At 46.5% G+C, this 22,165-nt stretch overlaps 1 long non-coding RNA gene across 2 annotated transcripts; it reads right to left on the bottom strand.

The window, feature by feature from the left end:
- Positions 1 to 8,271: 8,271 nt before the first annotated feature.
- On the bottom strand, positions 8,272 to 20,821 carry LOC132250349 (uncharacterized). 2 transcript variants are annotated; one of them, XR_009462018.1, is made up of 4 exons: positions 20,380 to 20,821; positions 17,484 to 17,561; positions 16,595 to 16,633; positions 8,272 to 12,401 (listed from the first exon to the last, which is right to left on the bottom strand). It is a non-coding gene; the product is annotated as an uncharacterized LOC132250349 (long non-coding RNA). The 2 variants fall into 2 exon arrangements; XR_009462017.1 differs by lacking the exon at positions 8,272 to 12,401 and having other exon boundaries at positions 14,547 to 16,633; positions 20,380 to 20,818.
- Positions 20,822 to 22,165: the final 1,344 nt, after the last annotated feature.

The following is a 22,165-nucleotide window of genomic DNA, read 5'->3' as shown; positions in this document are numbered from 1 at the left end:
GCCAGTGCCTTCAGCACCCTCGGATGGAGCCCATCCGGGCCTGCCGACTTAAAGGCATCCAGTTCTTCCAAGTGACTCTGCACCACCTCAGGATCTACGCATGGAAGTCTGGCGCCTTGCTGCTGCCTCTCTACAACCCCAGTGAGAGACTTGTCGTGCCCCTCGCTTAGGAACACTGAGGCAAAGAACTGGTTGAGGAGTTCAGCCTTGTCCCCCCTATCTGTCACCAATTGCTTCTGCCCATTTAGCAGGGGTCCTATTCCTCCCTGGGCCTTCCTTTTACTCCCTATGTATCTAAAAAACAATTTCTTGTTGTCCTTTACTTGGGTTGCCATCCTCAGCTCCATGGTAGCTTTGGCCTGCCTAACTGCCTCCCTACAAGCACGAGCAGAGGAGGTATATTCATCTTTAGTGATCTCACCCTGTTTCCACTTTTTATGTGCTCCCCTTTTGGCCCTTAGGCTGCCCTGGATTTCTCTGGTCAGCCATGGAAGCCTCCTGGCCCCTTTCCCTCTTTTGCCTCGCTTGGGGATCGTCTTGCTTTGTGCCCAAAGGATCGTTTCCTTTAGGCACAGCCACCCTTCTTGGGCACCCATCCCATCAAAACTCCTACTCTGCAGTGCGTCCTTGACTAATCGCCTGAGTGCAATGAGATCAGCTTTCCTAAAGTCTAGCACTTTCACCCTACTAGTTACCTTACCCACTCGCCGTCTTATGTTGAATTCTATCATAAGGTGATCACTGTCTCCCAGATCGCTACCGATCTGGAGGTCCCCTATCATGTCATCTCCCGTTGCCAATACCAGATCCAGTATGGCATTCCCCCTAGTGGGACCATGCACCTCCTGTGTCAGGTGGAGGTCCTGTACACAAGTTAGAAGCCTGCGTGAGCGATGGGACCTTGCTGTCTGCGTCTCCCAGCAGATGTCCGGGTAGTTTAGGTCCCCCATGACTACCGCCTCTTTAGCTTTTATGGTCTCCGAGAGTTGCCTCAGGAGCCCCGCATCTATTTCTTCCCCTTGGTGTGGGGGTCTGTAACAGACCCCTACCACCAAATCCCTTTCTCCTTGCCCCCCATGTAGCCTAACCCATAATCCTTCTACTTCCTCAGCCTCGGATTCTGTCTTGATGAGGGTTGATGTATATTGCTCACTGACATAAAGTGCAACCCCCCCCCCCCCCCTTTCTTCCCCGACCTGTCCTTTCTATACAATCTATAGCCCTCAATATGTACCGCCCAGTCATGGGATGAATCCCACCAGGTCTCTGTTAGCCCCACTAAGTCATAGGTGTTTAGTGCAAGCAGGAGCGCTAGTTCATCCTGCTTGTTCCCCATGCTCCTAGCATTAGTATATAGGCACTTGAGCCCTGCGACTGGCGCCTTTGCTGCCCCCCCGCTCCCAGTCCCATGGGGCCCATTGTTTCTTACCTTCTTGTTCCTTACCTGTTCTGTTGTGCTGGCCTCCCCATGGCTTTCAGGTTCCCAATGTTCTCCTTCTTCAGGCTGGGCTGTCCTTGTGGGTGCCACATGGTTTGGTGGTCCACAGCTTCCCCTCCCCCCGACGAGCCTAGTTTAAAGCCCGCCGGAGAAGATCCGCCAACCTAGAAGAAAACACACGCTTACCTTTGGGGGACAAGTGAAGCCCATCCCAGATAGTGTCCCCTGGCATTGGGGCAGGAAAAAGGCAGCCTCCTGCTTAATTGACATCTATTAATTAATTACCAACTAGGCATGACTGGTGAGAAGGCAGGCAGTTAGCCCAGAAACAGGCGGGCGGGCCACTAGGAAGTCAGCCCCGAGTAGGCCCCCTGTTACAGTCCCTATTTGGAAAATATGTAAGAGCTCCTCTATAAATCCTCCACTTCAAAAAATGGTCAAACCACCTTTTCTATGGTGGATCCAGAAATCCATTCAGCTTCTTGCCTACCTTGCTGTCCAGTGCTGCCCACAATCCAACCCAGAGAAGGCAGGGGGCTTTGGGATCCATCCAGCTTCTCCCCTTCTGGGGAGTTACCGACTCGGAGTACCATTTCAGATGAACCCAATATACAGATTTCTCTCCCAGGTGATGATGGACCTGGGACAGGCTAAAAAGTTCAGCTTGGAAGCTCTTTCTTTTGCCAGAGATTAATTGTGCTTCAGTGTATATCCATGCATATCCTCTCAGTACCTGCACATAGAGATCCCTCCAGAGAGAAACTCTTCTCTTCCTTTTGAGCTTGAGGTCTGTTGTAGATGAGCCTACCAAACTTTTTTCCCTGGGAACTTTTACCTGCTCATAGCTTATTGTTCGTGGCAGATGAAAGTAGAGTCCTCTATGCCAATCAGGCTCTGCTGTGCTAAGAGTTGTACAAATGCATTAAAAGACCAGTTCCTGAGCCAGATGTGGGGGGGAGGGTCACATTAAGGGAGGATGACTTGTCCCAAAGCAGAACAGTAGCAAAGCTGGGAAGAGAACACAAGTCTCTGGGTTCCCAGTCCAGGGCCCTCCCTGAAATCCTCCACCCCCACCTTCCCCCCCCCTCCCCCCCCCCCCCCCCCCAAAACCAGTGGGCCAGCTTCTCTTAGTATAACCCACTCACCTCCCTGAGTCCATGTTTACACCATCAGGATTAACAAGATAATCTACACACATCCTGGCCTTGTGCACCCTGGCATTCACAGCAGAGAATGCTCCAGGGTGCTGCCCCATGAAGCTGACCTGTTTCAATACCCTTGTATAAATCCAGGATGGCTACATCCCTGCTCATTCCCCAAAATGCATGTTGGGCAGGTCAGAAAAGCCCCACCCTGAGGTTTATTTATCTGTTGAAGGGACTCTAGGTCTGGCTCTAATAAACTTCAAAGTCTTCGTCATGCCCAGCCATTAACTCAACTGTTTTTTCATCTTTGTTTCATCCTTGGCTCATTTATTTCTGATTATTACTGCTGATGCTTTCCCTAAGCGGGTGCTGAAAGGCCTTGTCTGGGAGGACCACCCCCCTCCCCTCTTGGCTGCTCTCACCTCCTTGCCATTCATGAAAGGGCTTGGGGCACGAACTCTGTGTCTCCTGGAAAAGAATTCATAACAGAGACTTGGCCCAGAGCACAATCCACCTACATCAGAGAGCAGCCAAAACAAGGGTCTTCAGCCTGAGCCTGACCCAGCCAATTATATGCAGACACAGTGGCTGAGATTCCAGGCTATACCGAGGGGCAGCCCCGGGGAGACAGAAAATGGGGTCATCGGGATTCTGGGTTTGTCCACTGCCTCTGTTCCCAGGGCTGGGACAGCCTCCAGCATTAGCTGAACCAGCCAGGAGGCCAGGAACGGCTCTGTCTCTGAAGGTTGCTGCATAGTTTGGATCCATGCAGAATTCACCACTTTGCAATCCTGCCCACTCCACCCCTGATCCTATCCCCAGCATGTGCTCTTTGGTGGGTCTATCACGCAAGTCAAAAATAATGCCTGTGCTGGGGGGGGGTGTCTTCCCAGTCCCTTGTGCTCTATGTATGACTGCTCTAGTGGAAGGACAGAGGTTGAATCTCTAGCGGAAGGATGGAGCATTTTACCTTCTCTGTGCCATATGCTTCACTGTGAAATTTCTAAGGTCACATCCATCTCAGTGGTGCTGATGTCCCACATGAGAGTCCCTGTGCAGGACCCCAGAGACGCCACAGTCAATGATTCAGGGCAGTGTTTGTCCCAAAAGGAGAGCTCCAGACCCTCCCACAGTGACTCTTGGCTTTGACTCCTGAGTCTCTGCTGAATGGAGCCGGAATTCAAGTCCCTGCTGTTGCTGACCTTGAAGTCAAGGTTCCCTAGAGAGAGACAGTAGCAGGAGGTAAGAGCAGAAAGAATATTGGCCAGTGGCAGTAATTCGCTCGGGCTCAATTACTCCTCACACAAGGAGAAATTGTTTCAATGACGTTGGTTTGAGAGCTGTCGTCAGTGAAGACCCATGCTTACAAGAGGCAAGAGATGAACTGCACGCTAGCCCTGCAAGCCAGTGAGAGGTAGGGGGATGGGGGCATTTGTTAAGGACAGCGGCAAGGCTCAGAAGGATGCTCTGTTCTCTTTGTAAGAATGGACCACAACAATTGGGAGTCTCGTGATTTCGCAGCATTCAGATGAAGTATCACCAGAAATTCCTGACTGGGAGGTAAAAAGAGAAACTGTCCTCCCCACTGGGAAGGCTGGTTTAGGAAACAGGACACTGAGCATTAGATTGTAACTTAAGATGTGGGTTCACTTCCTTCCTCAGCTATTGGCTTTCTGTGTTACCTCGGGCAAATCACTTAATCCGCTCTGTAGAATGAGGCTCTTTTTCTCTACCGTGCAGAGGTGTTGTATGAAGCTGAATTCTTGAAGGGCTATGCTGACAGCCATGTAAATTGTGTGCAAGTAATACATACTACTGGAACTAAATTACAAGGTAACCTATCTAAAACATGTGCTGATTTCACAGAAACAGGAGGGCTCACTTAATATTTGGTGAACAAAAGTCTTGCTGCTGCTGTTATTCAGAACCAGCACTTCCTGTTGCTACATCAGGAGTCGCCAGATGTTACTCACCCTTTCAAGTTCTCTTCCTTAGCATCCAAGCAAGTTTTTAGTCTTTGAAGAGCAGTGCATGTATCACTGTTGGTCTTGTACCGATTTCAGGGGGGGTGGGGAGTCCAGCAAGCTGCAAAGGAGCTTGTTCTCAGCCCTTAACCTGCCTCACTAGTCAGTCCTTCAGACAGAGTTGCTTCCTGGGAACTCGGCATCATTGTGATTCCTGAAAAAGAGGTTTGCCCAAATGCTGTGTGCAACCATCTCTACTCAAAGCACATGTCTTAAAAATACCCAGGCTCCATGTCACTGAGCTCCATTTCATTGGGAAAGTGACCTACAGGGTTCCAACATCTATTCTTATTCAGCACCAATATCTTATTAAATAGGATAACTTTTTGGTGGGGTCTGTACTCATGTCATCAAGTCATCGGCCCCAATGGACAAGGCAAGATGGGCACTGCTAGAGTTTCACTTGAACAGAGTGAACTTTAATTTTTTTTTTTTGCTATGGTCAGTTTTGCTGTAAGTGGTCTAAATGTACCAACATTACTTAGGCACATTCAGGTGTTGCCAGGTTCCACTGGATTCCTGGTCAAAGGGTCAAATGCTTCTCTCCTCCCTTGCTTGCTCCAAGGGCCTTATGGCTAAAGGCAAGCAAAACTTGGCGGCATCCGAACCCCAAGCCTTCAGGCTTGGGCCTGCAAGTAGGATGCCCGCCAAAGGTTTTGGAAACATCTGAAGCCCCAGTATGGGTGGAGGATGTTTGACGGTAGTAGGGACACTTTTATGGTTCTGGACACTTGGATTTGGAGTTAGTTTTGGCTAATTTGGCTGCAGATACAAACTAAATTAGGAAAAAAAATGCTTGTCTCATGCTCACCAATGTCCAAATGGAATTTGGTTCTGTAGATGAGTACTCGGCAAAAAACCAGCATTTCCTGTGTGAAACTACTGGAGGAGTTAATGGAGTAGTGAAAAGAAACACACCTGTGCAGGCTTGAAAAGTACATTTTATGGGTAGGATTACAAGCCAAGTTTTGATCACAGCTTGAGAAGAGTCTGGCTACTGTTTAAATACCACAACCAATGGCTGGACTCTTCAAAGAACAATGCCCATTGGGCATGGATCTTTTCTGAGACTCAAGCCATCAAGTGTCATATTGGGGCTTGAGCTCCTTTGTGCCTCTAGCTGTAATTTAGGTGCCTAAAACAGTGGTTGGAAAAGCTTGCCCTTTTGTGCAAAATGGCACCACTGCAGTCAGCTACACACAACATATCTCCTTTACTGGTGATAACAATAAGCTGCTACTCCTGTTAACCATTCAAGACTTAGTGCAGTGATGGGAGATTAGGTCAGATTCTGCTATGTCATGTGCATCAGTTGAATTTTAATGGTAAAATATTTGGGGGAGCTTTATCCAAACCACAGGTAGCAGCTAGGCCCCTGAAAGACCAGGCATCTTACTTCCTTTTATGTCTTAGAAAAATCTTTTTCTGTATTGCTGGAGGCAGACTCCTGGCCAGACTTGTAGCGCAGAGGGGAAAAGTGAGATGAAAATCACTTTACTTTGTCAATTGAGCAGATATTATTCAGAATTGGTGAAAAAGACAGTGAAGTGCTTATTCTCAGGATCCTTTATTTTGACTCTTCAAGATCACTTGGAGGCTGCAACTCTGAGCCTTGCTGAGTTAAAGATGACTTTGTGCAGCTCTGGAGTTGCCTTGGTGCTTGTATCTACAAATTAAACATTGTGTGTCGGTGGGGAATTTAGAGAATCAATTGGCAGACAATTAAAGTGCATTGAGATTTTTTGATTCATGCAGAAATAAGCAGCAGAAAGTTTTCATTTCAAAGATCCATTGGTTGTTAACAGCACCAGTGCTCAGAAATTATGTAGCTGCATGAAATGCAAAGATAGAGCTATCCCTGGGGAAATTTGGGGGGAACAATGGAAATGTGTATGGCAAAGAATTCCCATTTTCTCTTGGAAGCCTGAAGAGTTAATGGAAAATGGCTCCATCCCTGGCACTGAACTACTCTGCATTAAAGCCAAATCCTATTCCCTTCCAGGGTTAATTGCAAAAATCCCACTGACTTGAAAGGGAGCAGGCCATAAAGAAACATTGTAATAATTGTTTTTTATGGATGAGTACAGGCTACTAACATAATGAGAGAGCCTTGGTTATTAGGAACACAAACCTGAAACTCTACTTTTAGGGCTGATGTCTGCAAGGTGAGACGGGGTAGCTTTAAGCCACCTGTCAGCTTTCCTGCTTCTGGGCTACTGTAGAGGCCAAAATAGCCCACAGCATAACTTAAAGCAGCCCAATGGCAGCTCTAATTTGCAACTGCCTTCCCAGGCTGCCTTGTACATGGTACATGGCATGATGTCCATAACAGCATGCACCTTTTGTAGTATCTGAATAAGGAATATTTCCTTGGCCCCTTATGGGCTGTCTGCCATCTCCCTGTCTTGGGTGTTTCTGTGCCTCTGTTCTCATGGAATCTGAGCATTTTGCCATCTTAAATGGTCAATACCTTACATTACAACACCCTGTGGGGTGGGACATTGTGATTTATGTCCATTGTACAGATGGGGAACTGAGGCACAGAGGTTCAGTGACTTGTCCAATATCACAGAGAGAGGTTGTGACCGAAAAGAGAACTGAATCCGAGTCCCAAGCTCCTACTCATAAGCACTGGATTGTCTTCCGTATATCTCCATTTCAGTGGGATCTGGTGAACGACTACCCTGCATGTCTTTGAGCCCCTCCATGCTGTTCCTTTTAAGGGGTCTCAATGTAGGCACCTGGAAAACGATGCCCCTTCTTAGCTCTTCTGAAAACCTTGGCCTTGGTATAGCAGTGCTGTCACCAGAGAGAGGGAAAAGTCCAACTACACAGTGGAGAACATGGCATGGCTATGAAGAAATAGAAGCCAATGCCAGATGCTGAATAGAAACCTCTGTGAGCCCAGCAATCCACCAAGCACTGAGCAGGTCTTGGAGCTGCATGGTCTGAAAACCAGATGTACAGCAGAATCAGATGGGAGATTTCAAACATCTCAGAGCTCTGCTTGTCATTAGAACAGCACGCCTAGTTATTTTTCTGTATTTACATTTTCTCTCTGCATCACTGAGCATCTGTCTATCTGGTTCCATTAGATGCTAAGGGGCTCATGTGATGTGAGGCCTATTTTTGCTTCCTATCATGTGCTGAACACCAAAAGCTATAAAGAAAAGTACTGGGGATTCCCTTCTCCCTTCCCATATGTTTGTCCAACATTATTTTTTCACCATCATACTTAAAGAAAACAACATATGAGCTGCTATTATGACCTGGCAAAAGCTGGGGAGACCTGCAAAGGTAACTAGAAAGAGCTGTTAGGAGAATCTCTCTGATTACTGAAAACAAAAGGTCTGGAATCACTTTAACAGCCTGAAAGGGGGAAGGGAGGCAAGCCTGGCTTCTAGGCCAGGCTGATCAATGCCAGCTGCCCTCAGGCCATCAAACATGATGGCCTGAATCCCTGTAGCTCCTAACAACAATAACAACCCTCCTAGCCTGGTAACACCTTTCTGCTCTGCTTGCAGAAGCAGGGGAATAGAGCAGTGTAACCTGGGCAGTACTCCAAGAGGTACCCCCTCTCCAATTGAAGGGATCAAAGCAGGTGCACAAGCACTGTGGAGACTCTCCTCCCCCTATAGAGCAGAGCCAGACCACCAATGGGGCTCAACCATATACCTTTTAATGAGAACAGTACTGGGAACATAACAGGCATAAACCAGGGGGTATAGGGGACACTACAATGCCCCAAGGGGACAGGATTCAACAAAGGTTAGATGCTTGCAATCATTGACAAAAGACAGGGTTAACAAAATATAAAACACAAACAGCAGAACAAACAATACTGGCTGGTGAAATATAAAAGGCACAAAATACAAAATGTCAAATAACAAGGAATATAGGGCCTAGGTACCTGGAGGGGGGGGGAAAAGAGGGAAAACAGTGACTCCTTTCCTCTGCAACAAGGATTTCTCACTGTTACTTCACTCACCCCAACTGGGACTTGAACTTGAATCTCCCACATGGTAGGTAGAAACTCTACTACACAACCACCACTGCTAGTATTGCTCTAAGCTGCAAGGGGTCTTGACCTTCTAAGAACCCCAACCTCATGTTGAGCTGCCTGGGCTCTTATTGGAGGAGCTGGAAGCAGAGCTGGGGACCTCTCAGGTCACTGCTTAGATGCTTGCTGGAGCTGGGGAACCTCTCCTGCTGGCCGCACCTTCTCATAGGGGATCCTGGAGCCAAGCAGGGAGCCTCTCCTGCCGACCGCACGCCGCACTGCTGAGGGTCCAACTGCTGCCTGCAGGTCCCACTCCAGGTACTTCTGGGGCAACTGCTCCCACCCCACTGGCCCAGCTCTTTGAAGCTCCTTCCTTGTGGTTCCTTGCTGGTCTCTCTTGAGTCAGCCACGCTGCCCCTTTTATCCCCCTCAAGGTGACCCAAGGGGCCAATTGGGGGACACGGAGGGTGAGTCTCTGGGGCCTGATTGGTGAGGAAAGGGAATCCCAAGTCCTTCAATCATCTTTTGCCCTTTCAAAACCCCTGGGCTAAGTCACTGCCAGCTAGCCCGTCGCAGCAGTTAAGATCATTATGGTAAGCATCATTGAACATAGACATACACAGACATGGTTCTTTGGGTAAATGCAATATCTTTAAGTAAATCCAATATCTTTTATTTCAGATTTATCCAAAGAACCTTGTCTACCTATGTCCTTAGACCAACACAGCTACAACCTATACCCCTGAACATAAACATGCAGTTGGTGGGACCAGATAATGGAGCTGCTTCTCACTAAAGCCATGAAGATCTGGGTGAGGGTCTGTAGATATGCAATCAGCCTGTTTGTGGCTCTATAGAGGAAACAAGTCCCACCCTGGCTGCAGGAGTGTTCACTGGGGCAGATTCAACTTCCTTCTGGAGCAAGAATTAACTAAAGGTTGGAAAGGCAGGCATATAAGGGTCTGTGGGAGCCAGTGCAAGGCTTGGGGTAGGCTTCAGCAGCCCCAACTGGCACCTCTAATTCAATGAGCCTTGTAGGACTGCAGAAGCATACCTGCTCTTGTCACATCCTGTCTTCCTTGCCCAGAGCTTAGCCTGTGCTGTGGGGATTGGGAAGACCAGCAGTTCCAGATCTGTGTATAAAGGATCTGTGCAGGGGAAGCCTCTATATCCAAGTCCTATAGCCTCAAGGTGCCTGCCTTGCTGAAGACAAAGTGCAACAGGATAATGATTAACAAGGCCCAGTAGGCTCCCCCTGCCTCACCCAGGTTATTCTGGTGCCTTGCAGGACTGATGGAAGGCCAGAAGGGAATATTTCTGGAAACCTAGTTTGTTCTCTTAGAGGGGAGAGCAGTAAGAACAAAGCTGGCTCTCTCTGTGGGCACTGACCTTTCAAACACAAAAGCTGATTGTGGCACCACCCACCTTGCACATTCGCAGACTGCAAGTCAGGTCCAGCCAAAAACCACCAGGAGAATGTAAGAAATAGTGAGCGTTTAATCCATTATCCACCTAGTTTTGGCAGCTTGATGATGTGGAGTTTTCAGGTTTTCCTGTCACCAAGGTTAGAATAGACCTTGAACTTAAAGAAGAATGAGATTCTGTTGCAATCATGTGACTCCAGGAGCTGGGGGTTCAAAAAAACACCACCAGAGTGCGAGACTCAGGAACTATTAACTGCCAGTTATTAGATGGGGAGACTCTGGGGAGTAGCAGGTACAGACAGGCCTGGGACAGGTGTCTCTCAGGACCGCTCCAATTCACCTGCCCTTCCTCCAGCTCAGGCTGGACCAGGGGTGGGCTAAATGTGACCTGGGGCCGGATGCAGCCTGCCAGGCCATTCTATCTGGCCTGCGGGGCCCCTAAAGAATTTAGAAAATTAAATATTTATCTGCCCTGGGCTGCCTGTCATGTGGCCCTCAATGGCTTGCCAAAACTCAGTAAGCGGCCCTCTCCCCAAAATAATTGCCTGCCTCTGGACTGGACAAACCCCAGCCTGAGCCCCCTCCGCTCCTTTCTCCCCACTCCCATCCTTCAGACAGCACCAGAGCTGGGGGGGGAGAGGGGAGGGGTGTTATGGGAGAAAGGCAGCAACTCCTGGATTGGCTCCAAAGTAGAGCTCAATTCCCCCATGCCCCTGACCCAACAGTAAATGTCTGTGTGCGTGGAGGGGGGGGAGCAAACTCATGGTGCTTTCTGTGAAGCGCCATGAGTAGTGTGGAGGTGCACATCCGTCAGCACCCACAGTGTAAGCTGCTCTGTTTTGCCTTGGACCCTGAGCTCTAGCCCTATAGCCATGAGTACTGCCTTTATACCTTGGAGAGGGCTCTTCTGTTTTTACATCTATACAATCTTTGGATCCTTGCACCCCCCCATAAGCATGGCTCCCCACCCTGTGCTGGGAACTTGTAGCTGTTTGCAAGCCTGGGTTCTGGCTCGGGTAATACTGGGGGTGAGCAAAACCAATCCACGCTTTTTCTTCAAACGAACTGCATCTCTATATTTTGTTACATTCCTTTTGGTTTTTCTTGTGACCCTGAAGACCTGACTCTAGTAGGGGGAAAGTTCAATCCCAAGAGAGAGGACATTCAACAGGGTGGGGTGGGAGAGGTAGAGAGTTTGATCTGAAAGCACAAAACCGGACAAGGATGCCAAGCCCAATGCTACCCGCTCTAGGGGCTTGAAGAAGCATCCAGAGCTTCATGAGGTTACTTGAGGCAGCACATCCAGTCTGAGCTTTACACACTACTAGGCCAACCCCTCTGCCTCTGAAATGCCGCCACATAGGAAGATAAATCTAGGATAGTGAGCCAATTCTGAAATGCCCAGCCTATCTAGCCTGCCAGCTCCATCCTGGGGCACATATGCAAACAGACTGTGGCTGCTCCTGAAGGATCTTCATCCTAACAGACATGGCCTGATACTCTCCTGGCAGGTGGGGCAGAGGTGGGTGGGTGTGTGGGGCAGGGAAGGGTGGCAAAGATGTGGATCCACATTCCCCTGTTCCCATCCCTCTCTCCAACACTGAAAGGGAACAACTGCAGACATTTTCACTACAGTGCATCCAGGCTCCTGTGAGACCACTCTACTGTTCATCAGAAACTAGGTACTTTAGCTACATTTTAGGGGTTCCACATTCACAGCTTACTTCAAAGCCCAGTAGACTCAGCTGGAGTCTCTCCAGGGCCTTGGAGAGGCTTTGGGATAGGTGCATTGTCAGAGCTGGGCTAGAGGAAAGAAAGTACTAATGACTACTAATATCACTCCCCTCCCTCCTTCCATGGTATTGTTTCCAGAGAGCATCCAACATTTATCCCTGACAAAGGGTACTGTGATACCAGAAAGCTTGCCTATTACTATACCAACCATACAGTTGGTCCAATAAAAGATATCACCCACAAAAATTCTTGCCTCTCAACATTATCCCTGCGACCTGAGATAACTGGCAGACCACCAGTCAGTGATGTACTCTTTGCCTCCTATTTCAGATCCTTTGGGGGGTTTTTTTTTAGTTTAGTTTTGTTTTGCAGCCTCTTCTGATCAAACTTTACAAAACAGGGAGTTCTGAGGCTCTTGTTGCCCTCCCCCGTATGCCAGCCTGTTGTGGTAAGATCCCAGTCCCAAACTGCGCCAGTCCGTTACAGGCCTGCCTCATAGCTTATGCTGCGCCCTTAAGGACAAAAAGAACGCAGATGATAAGTTACATCATTGGTCATTGCAGGGAGGTTTCTTTTCACATGACATTCTCGGCCTCCACAAAGGCCTGGATTGTTCCTTCAAGGACCCCGCAAGATCTGTTAAGGAAAAAAAGCCATGTCAGACTTGTCTGATTGTGCTTTTGCTCAATAGAACAGACGCTCTATGTAGGCCCTTTCCTGACTCTGTCAGAGTCGTTTCAGCCTAAGGGACATGGGGAAAGGTGATTACAACGCCAAGATTTGCCATCATCTTGCTCACTCAGCTTGTCTGACCTCTCCCTGTCCACTTCTATTTAGATAGCCCCTGTCCCAAAGACCTTACAGTCTACTAGCGTGTTTGTACAACCCCTAGCACAGTGACCCCCTATTTTCACTTGGTCCCTTGGCCTACTGATAAGCAATGAAGAGCACCGAGTTCACTGTGGTGTTATTGTTGGTTTTTAACAATGAGTTACTTAAGATTGAATAAGAACCCCCAGCCCCATTTGTTATTGCTATCGTGATATTCCCTAAAGGAGAAGGCCCCAACCTTTGCCAGCCCATGGGCAACAATACTGAGCAAGTAACACATGATGGGCAACATCATATTTTGTTCCCCTTGCTGACCTACAAAAATATGGATACAAGGAAAGCAACATTTTCTGTGGCCATAAGCATGTGGCAGAGAGTCTTGCAGGTGACATGTCCAGAAGCTGCAGGTTGGAGACTAGTGGCCAGAAGCCCCAGCCATGCTTAGGACCCTGGTATTTTAGGTGCTGTATAGACAAAGTGTCAGGAAAAAACCATAGGCATGGACTGGTGAAGTGACTTGCTCTAGGTCAGAAGAGGTCAGTAGCAGAGATAGGTAGAAATCTCAGGTGTCCTGAAAACCCTTCACTTCAACTGAACAACTCTGCCTCTCAAACATCACTCCTGCTTTTTTGCTCAAATTTTCTGCTTCATGTAGAAAAAACCCTGATATTCAATACATACACAATCCTAGCCATTTTTTAACCCATATACAATCTTCTTTTTCACAATCTTTGCTTTAAAAAGCTGGAAATTAAAGGCAGAAGTATCTAGGGAGTTTACACTCCCTAGTACTAACTCAATGTCAGAGAGAGAAACACAAGTCAGACACCGGGGAAAACTTGTCACTTGCACACTGTTTGCTCACCATATAATAGTTTTTCATTGGGAAGTCTGAACAAGAATGAAATTCAGGCAATGCTACTCACATAGAAGGCAAGATAGATTTGCACCTTATAGACTAACCCAGGACAGAGAGACCAACAAACAGATACAGCACAATGTTTTGTGGGCTGAAGCTCACTTCATCAGATGCTGTCAGTGTCTCAGTGCTACTCACGAAAGGCAAGTGACAAACTTTCTGCTCTGATAAGGGCAAAGTGTAGGACACAATGTGTGATAGGGACCCCAAAGTTGGGGGAAGCTCCAAAACCATCCTTACAGGGAATGCCAGATACAGAGGGATCCATGCCTTCAGTGCACACGAGTCTCTCTGTGAAATCAAAATGTAGGTGGAAAAGCTATTCACCCAAGGGCACAATTAGACTGTGGAGCGCCTTACCACAGGACACCGCTGAGATTAAGCAGGTTTGAAGAGACCTTGGCTATTTAGGTGGCTAACTTCCCTTCTGGAGTTGCATAGCTTAAGACCAACAGAACACTTTGAAAGGGAAGTAAATCCTCCATGATTTTAGCTGAGCTTGAATTTGTAGGGGTCCTCTTTTCAGGGGACTGATGTTCCTGCATCTGCACCCTGAAGTATCAGGCACTGGCCTCTCTCACTGAGAGGAGAATAAGCTATAGACAGACCTTGGGTCTGGTTACACTAATGCTCCACAGCATCATATTCTCCATTTCAAGAAGAATCTGCTGAAAGGGAGATTACCTCCTAAACCTCCCTTCCTTTGAAGGCTGAGGGAGAGAAATGTCACGAGCCATTGTTTCCCTGTCCTGTGTGGGTAATGAAAAGATAAACAGCTGTTTGGTTGTGCTGGTAAAATTTGCAAGGCTGCAACATCTGTTACTAATGCGTGCCATAAAAGAAGACAGGATGCATGTGACATGGCCCAGCTGACATTGCGGGGACAAATATACCCATGCATTAATGCTAAGGGGGATTGCATTTGAGATGCACACGTGCATGCTCAAGCCCCCTCTGCCCCTGCTGCACACATCACTTGATCCTGAATTAGAACTCAGAAAAGGAGACTCAGCAACCTTTTGCTGCAAACAGATCGATATGGCAGCTTGGAATAGCCCAGCAGGGCTGAAGATGCATTCACTAGGGGTCATGCAGGCAAGAACAAGCACCTGGGACTAATTGCACTAAATAAATGAGCAATTAAGGATATTACAGGAAGACTAAAACATCCCAGACCTCTCTCTGACCCTCTTGTTATTACCATGGAAACAGCCACCCACCCCGGCAGAGGCAAGGCCTTCAGGTTTGTCTTTGCTTCTGTCAGTCAAGTTGTGTTCCTATTCATAAAGAGACAAGGGGGATTTCATTGGGCTGGACAGAAAGAAGGGAAAACATATGCTTAAACCTCTTTGACTTTGACGGAAGCTGGGAAGCGAGAGAGAGACGCCAGGTCACAGGGGCATGACAGGGTGTTTGTGCCATCTGTGGGCTGTGAAGGAAGCAGAGACTTAAGTGCTATTGTCCCACAAGGATCCAAGCCACAGATGGAGCAAGCAGAGCCTTCCTAGAGTTGTTCTGAAGTGGCTGGGGTTACCAGTTTTGAAGATGCTGCTGCAGCTAATCATGGTAACTTAATGCACACAACTAGCCCCCTGCCCAGATCACTGCGAGCACTTGGCTCTAGCCCTAGCTTAGTGATCAGTGCCCAACATTTGGCACTGGCATGTTGAGTCCTTTTTCCACACAACGGGGACAGCCTTACCAGCCCTGACCTGGAGGAACACTTTTAGGGGGGGGTTGATTGGGGTACAAGAATATCTCCCCTGCTGGTGTTGCAAACCGTCAGCCAATTCAAAGAGTCCTGCAGCCACTGCCAAGGACAAAGCAAACCCAAAGCCCAGGCATGCAGGCGGGTAACCTAATTTTTTGACAAGGAAAAGTCTCTTCTTCCTGTTGCCATGCTGGTGGATCTTCCTGGGAGAGGATGCAGCACCGTCCAACACTTACTGTAATGCTCCAGCTCAAATGGAAATGCTATTAGAGCCCCTCTCCAAAGGGGCTCAGCCCTGAGTGCAGCGAGTAATAAATATAACATGAACGCCAGCGTGAAGCCATTGATTCAAAACCATCCACGCACACTGGGTTCATTTGTGCTCTTTAATGGATTGTTTTCTTCTCACAGTCACAGCTGCCTGATGCTCTCAGTGAGGCCATTTTAATAATTAGGTCTGGGTTTTCAAAACATGCTGGCATTGAGGGAATTGCAGATGAATCACCAAATCAGCATTTACTTGACAAAAGAACCAGAGACTGGGTGGGGAAAAGAGGGTTTGTTTTTTTTCTCTTTACACAGACCCCTGAAGTTTCTCCCTCCCCCTGAACCCTAGGATGGAGAGAGAGAGAGAGAGATCGGGATATTACCAGTAAGGACTGTGCCAAGGGAAAGCTGCCTTCTACCCGGAAGCCACATCAAAAAGCCCATAGCCCATCCTAAACTCCCTCCTCCCTCATCATCCATGCTATTGTGGAAGCTAAGAGCTGAATGGGCTATGGACTCTAAATTGTCTTTAGAAGCAGCTCCTTCAGGCAGATCAAGATATGGGAATGGGGATATATGCTCTGCAGTCAGAAGGGACACCCAAGCTAAAGACAGTGGTGAAAATGCAGCAGCAATGTGAGCCAGCAAGCCAAATCCATATCCCAAGGTAGCCAGCCCTCTAACTGCAATCTAGACATAGCTTATGTTTCTGACTCTGTTGTCCTTCTTCCAAATGCTTCTTAAACCACTCCTTTGATGCTTGCAAAATATTAGACAACATCTAGGCAGGTGGTGAGCGTAGGGTGGCTATCATAGAGGACAGTCCAGTTGTCCTGTACTGATACAAAACCAGACGCCTTATGTCATAAAAGCATTGGGTTTTGTATCTACAGAGGACAGAGTAGCAGAAAATGGGAATGTCCTCTATGATGCCCACCCAAGGTGAGAGGAGACTATTGCCTGTCATCCCAATTGGTGTTGCCTCCTTACTTCCCCATGCTCCCTTCACTGTTCATCTGTTGCTTTTATAGCCATTACTGATATGGCAGGCTTTAGAAAACTGAAACTACTGCTTTCCTGTCTTCTGAGTGTGTACAGCACCTGGCACAATAAAGTCCTGTAACGGGCTCCTAGGTTCTCCTGCAAAACAAATAAAAAATCAGTTGATTAATCAACCAGGCATCATCATCCATCACCACCACCACCACCAAGCTGCCAAGGCCCTTGTATAGGAAACAGTCTTATGAACACAAATATCAAATATTTTATTTGTAAAGGAACATCTGTCAAAATATGTGATTTATCTCAGCCAGAAGTTATGGGCTTGCCACAGGCAAAACTGTTATACAGGAGCTGACCTGAATGGTCTCTTTCTGTCTCTAAAATCCATGAGTCTATGAAAGTTAAAATGCTGTAGGTTTCCTACCTTGAGTGAAATAACACTATCAGAAATGGGAACAGAAATCCATAACTTTGCTGGACACCCAAAATTGGGGATTTAGCAGAGACATTGATTTTATGGCTTATTTTAACTTACCTCTGCTAACTTTCTTTCACTCCACAGGTGATAACTGCCCACTTCCCTTTTAACCAGAAAAGTTTGTTGATCAATTTAAAATAAACTGAAGCAATTGTTCTAACTTGTTCAAATTTTTGCTTAGCTTGGACTGCAGCTGCTTCTTGCCCAGACCTGATGAAGGGCACCTGCTGGACATTTCTCCCAACCACATAATAAGCTGGTCCAATAAAAAGATATCGTCACCCCTCACAAATCTTGCTTTTGTCATATCCTGGCTCCAGCAACATAATCTTAGGTCCATGATTCCTTGCTTCTGAGGTAAATCATTTTCAGCAGTGAAAAGGGAGATGAATGTGGCATTTGCACTGAGTGTAGGGAACTTTGGGGTTAAAATCAATCTCACTCCCCCAAATGAGATGATCTTGGTGAAACATATTGATGGAGGGAGGAAAGGGCAAGCAGGAATCCTACCTTGCAACTGCCCTAGTTGTAGCTGTTCTGTGTAGATTCCATTCTTCCACCTAATACATTTCACTAGGATTAAATTTACTAAAGAGGAAATAAAAATGAATGCAATTAAAAAGCTGGTTGCCACAATGAAAGAAGGTCATCGGTTCATTTGCTAATGCAAGCAGGTTTCATTAGGATCCACTTACTCACTAACTTTCTAAAACCAAATTTCCTGGAGAAAAAGATTCTATTTAACTTTTAAAAGACAAAGGAAAATAGTTAAAAGAAAAGAGAGGAAGACTGACAACAGGTATCTTTTCCAATGTGCTGTACAAGCACTGGGCAAAGTCCAAACTTTTCCCTTCTCCTGAAAGTTGGCTTTGTTCTCATTCATGCTAGAGACTCCAACTATGATTGAATCCTTATTGTGCTAAGTGCTGTACACATGCATACTAAAGTCCCTGCTCTGAAGAGTTCCAGTCTGACTACACCAATGGTTTCCAACCTGTGGTCTGTGGACCCCAGCGGGTCCACAGAATTTGTCCAAGGGGTCCACAAATGATGACTATGGTCAATGGAAAGTATTAAATACCCACACTTACAATTCAAAGGGGTCCACACCTCCATTCAAAATTTTTTAAGGGATCCATACCTCCATTCAAAGTTTTTTAGAGGTCTGCAAATGAAAAAGGTTGAAAACTACTGGACTATACAACACAGAGCTAGGAAACAATGTGCTCAAGTTCCCAGAGCAACTCAGCATCAGAGGTCGGAATGAAACTCCCGATCCAATGTGTCATGCTGCTATGGTTAAAGCCAAGAGTAGTTTCATAGTGACTGATCATTTGCACTCTTTGAGCATAAGAATCATTTTAAGGCAGCTGGGAGACCTGCTTCCAGGGAAAGCCATATCAGAATTGGTCCCCAAATAGCTGTTTGTGTCCTTGAAACATCCCTTTAACAATCACTGTTATTTCAATAAATACTTGGTTTTACTTCACTCAAACTAGTTCTAAACTGCTGTCACTCCCCTTATTTCTGATTTCTGAGTTCTTTCTGATTTACAGCTGTGTAAATGAGGAAGCAACTGGCTCATCATCATTTATCTTCATGATGTTATATTTTTCCAAATGATCAAGCCAAATGCCTTCAGATGCAAGATGTGCAAGGGAGTCTATCACCGACTTACCCATTCAGTTTCTTTTCCCCCCAGTATTGCAACAATAAGTTTCCACTTGAGTTGAGCTGGGGGTCTCAGCCAGACCTAAACACTTCCAGATTTTGCAGCACCTCAGAGCTAAGGTTGCCCATTAATATCACACCCAAACAACAAACAAGAACCTGTCTGTGAACTAGAAACAGTGATCTAGAGAGCATCAGTGGGCAAATGCAGCCATTGAAGAGATGTCGGGGCAAGGGGGACACAAAACCCAGATACCAATGTCTGGCTCATTGCCTGTTAAGTTGTCAGATGCACCTGTGGTGAAGACAGAGCTGTTTGCATAGGTTTTAATGTTCAGACTGCCGTCAGAGAGTGCTTATTTTCATTGAGGATGCAGCTAATAGCAGAAGTACTGTCTGACTGGAGAAAGCGGGATTCCAGACTGAAGCGAACTGTGGCCAGCAAAACCAGTGTTCAAGTATCAGCTCTTCTAGGAAGGCATCCAATGTGGTGTGGTCAGTGTGTCTCTCTCCCTCTTGTATAGACACTTCTCTCTTCCATTTCTCCAGCTGTCCCATCTTCATGGACTCCCACATACAGCCTTCCTCTCTTTGCACACCTCCCTTTTTCCCTTGCCATACTCATCCCTCCCCTCCTCTCATGGTCTGTTTCTCTCTTCATAGCTAGCTCTAGCACAAGGGAGGCTCCTGGCTAGTCCAGCTCCTCTTACACTTGCCCCTTGGGCCCAGCCACAGCTGTAAGGGGCTCTGTTCCCAAAGTAGCTCTACACCCAGAGGAGTGCAAGGGAGCCCAGATGTGAGCCATAATTGATCCTAAATGAGAAACAGCTGGGAGGATGGGGGAGCAATTTAGCTATTGGAGGGAGAAGGGGGACGATAATGGAGTAGGGCGAGTCTGAAAGGGAGATGACTGGGAGCTTTTGGAAGAGAGGCACCTGCAGTCCTTGCCAACACCAGCCCTGGCCTTTTTGCCTCTGTCAGCAGGCAATTACCAGCCATTATGATCTTCCTTGAAACGGAACAGGGCTTTTAATGCAGCCAATTTCAGACTGCTGGCCTCTTCTGCAGAGAAGAAAACTTTGTTAAACGGTGATAGGGATCTGGAAGTGGCATTAAGATGCAGAGACCAGAATAACGTTAAACAGATGCCATGGGCTCTCTCCAAGGCCTTTATTGCAAAACAATGCCCAGCTCAACCTCTCCAAGGACTCCACTTTTCCACCAGATAACTCTGTGGGAGGTAGGCGTTCCTACAATTGATGTGGGTGCATATTCTGCCATAACCACACCAGAAGCATTTCCATTCTGTTCTCCACAGGAGTTGTGAGGTTTCACTTATTCCTTAACTGAGATCTCAGGTGACACTTTTGAAAGCTTACAAGGTCACTGAAGAGCTAATTCCTGCTAACATTGTCTTTGGTAATACTAATTAAATGTCATACAGTAATAATCCTTAGGATTTTCCTAACAGTCATGCCTAGACTGGGTCACTGTAGAATCCATGTGCTACCCACTGTACACATATCGCTGAAAGCAGAAAAAGATGTGTGGAGGAGAGGGGACAAGGAGGGGGTAAAAAGGAAGATAGAGACCAGTAGAGAAAAAGGGATAGACACAGATGTCAGTTAAGTCTTAGCCACTTTACTGTACATTTTAAACACTTAAAACATTTATTTCAATGTGTCCTAAGCTTTTCACTAAATTTGGGGCATATAATATCCCATGAGGTGCCTACCTGTTCCCTTAGGCAGCCATGTACCTTTGAAAGTCTGCCCCTAGATTGAAAATGGGCCATAATCTCCTTAGCACATCTGAAAACTCTGTTCCTTAAATCAGAAGGTGCCATATTAGTATCTCCTGTTATTATTTATTCAGTACTAACTGCTGGTTGATGACAAAGCTGAGCAGCTGCAGGTTTTTATTGCTCATGAATGCTGCCAAAAAAGCCATTTCTATTGCTCTTTCAAGACGGATACAAGTAGGAGGCTTTAGACTGAAAATTCCTCTGGGTGGGGTCTGTGTCTTTCTTTGTGCCTCTTGCATCTCCATGCCCATGAGTGCTTAACTAGTAATTGATATGAAAAAAGTACTTAGGCTGCATGTGGGATGTGTGTAATAATGTATGTAGCAACTCTCATCCAAGGATCTTAAAGTCTGTTGCAGATGTTAGTGTCTGGTTTTCAAAAGGATTTTGTTGCCTCAGTTAAGGTAGGAGTGCATCTACAGGGTTGGGGGGGTGGGGGGGGATGTAGGGGTCAGATTTTTCATGGGTATGCATCAAGTATTGAGCTCCTGTGAATATCTGTCTCCACATGTCAACATGTCTAACAAGAACAGCAAGAGACTGGATTCTATTTCACCTATTAGATGTATATAAGCAGACTTAGATGCTTAAATGTGATCCTATTCCACCTTGCTTGAACCCCTGAAAAACAGCTGATATGGAAGGTGAGTCATCCTCACTTTTTTGTGATTTGATCATAAGGGTCAGCTGACAATGAATTGCAAAAGTAGACGCATTCATAAATTTTCAGGGACTTGAGCAGGGTGGAATAGAATTGTACTTAGGTGCCCTGGTCCATTTAGATGCATACCATATTTACTCGGATACCATAAGCACCCTTTCCCCCCAAAACAGCTCTCTAAAATTGGGGTGCAGGTCTTAAGTAGGGAAATTGATTTTCTTCATCAGAATAGAAGGAGAAATAGATGCATGGAGATTCCACGCTACAAAATAGCTGCCCCCTCTTGCTCAGACAGCAAGCAAGCAGGGACGGAGTCCGGTATTAATCCTTTCACAGCTGCCACTGAATTGCTTTGGCTCAGCCAAATGCTACTGTCAATTCAGTAGCATCTGTAAAAGGGTTAATACTAGACTCCACTCCTGGTTTTTTTGCTGTCACCTTGCAGCACAACTCTCCATGATAAAACCACCTCTAGGCCACGATACTATAAAAAAAAAAAAATTTTCTACATTCTACCCTCCCAAAACAAGGGGTTTGTCTTATTCAGGGCATGTCATATGCTGGAAAATATGGTCAGGGGGAAGGAATGTGGCCCACGGTATATTCCTAGTAGTGCCTAAAAGAGACTGTCAAGCCACAGTCATTGATGCACTGTAAAGATACTTCTTTTCCAAAACTTTTATCTCACTAACTGGTGGGAAAACTGAAGTGGAAAGAAGAACTCTCTCAGCTTAGGAGTGGAGAACTCAGGAAGCAAGCTGGGTATCTTGGCTCCCATGCCCATTGTCTGTCAATCTCCATTATCAGAGCAGGGATCAGCAGTCTCTAATGCATTTATTATCATATACCTACAAGGTAGGAGACTGATATAATTATTTTCCAGAAACAGAGCTGACATGCATACCTCACAGGAAGTTTGTTGCAGAGCAGAGAACTAAGATCAGTTCTTTTAAGTCTCAAACTAGTACCCTGATTATTGGACCAGCTTTCATAGGCTTGAATTAATCCATAGGGTGTGAACAGATGCAACACTTATATTGCTATTAAATTTATACA

Source organism: Alligator mississippiensis, chromosome 4, assembly GCF_030867095.1.
Source record: "Alligator mississippiensis isolate rAllMis1 chromosome 4, rAllMis1, whole genome shotgun sequence".
Taxonomy (NCBI): Eukaryota; Metazoa; Chordata; order Crocodylia; family Alligatoridae; genus Alligator; species Alligator mississippiensis.
This window is presented reverse-complemented; position numbering and strand designations above follow the sequence as displayed.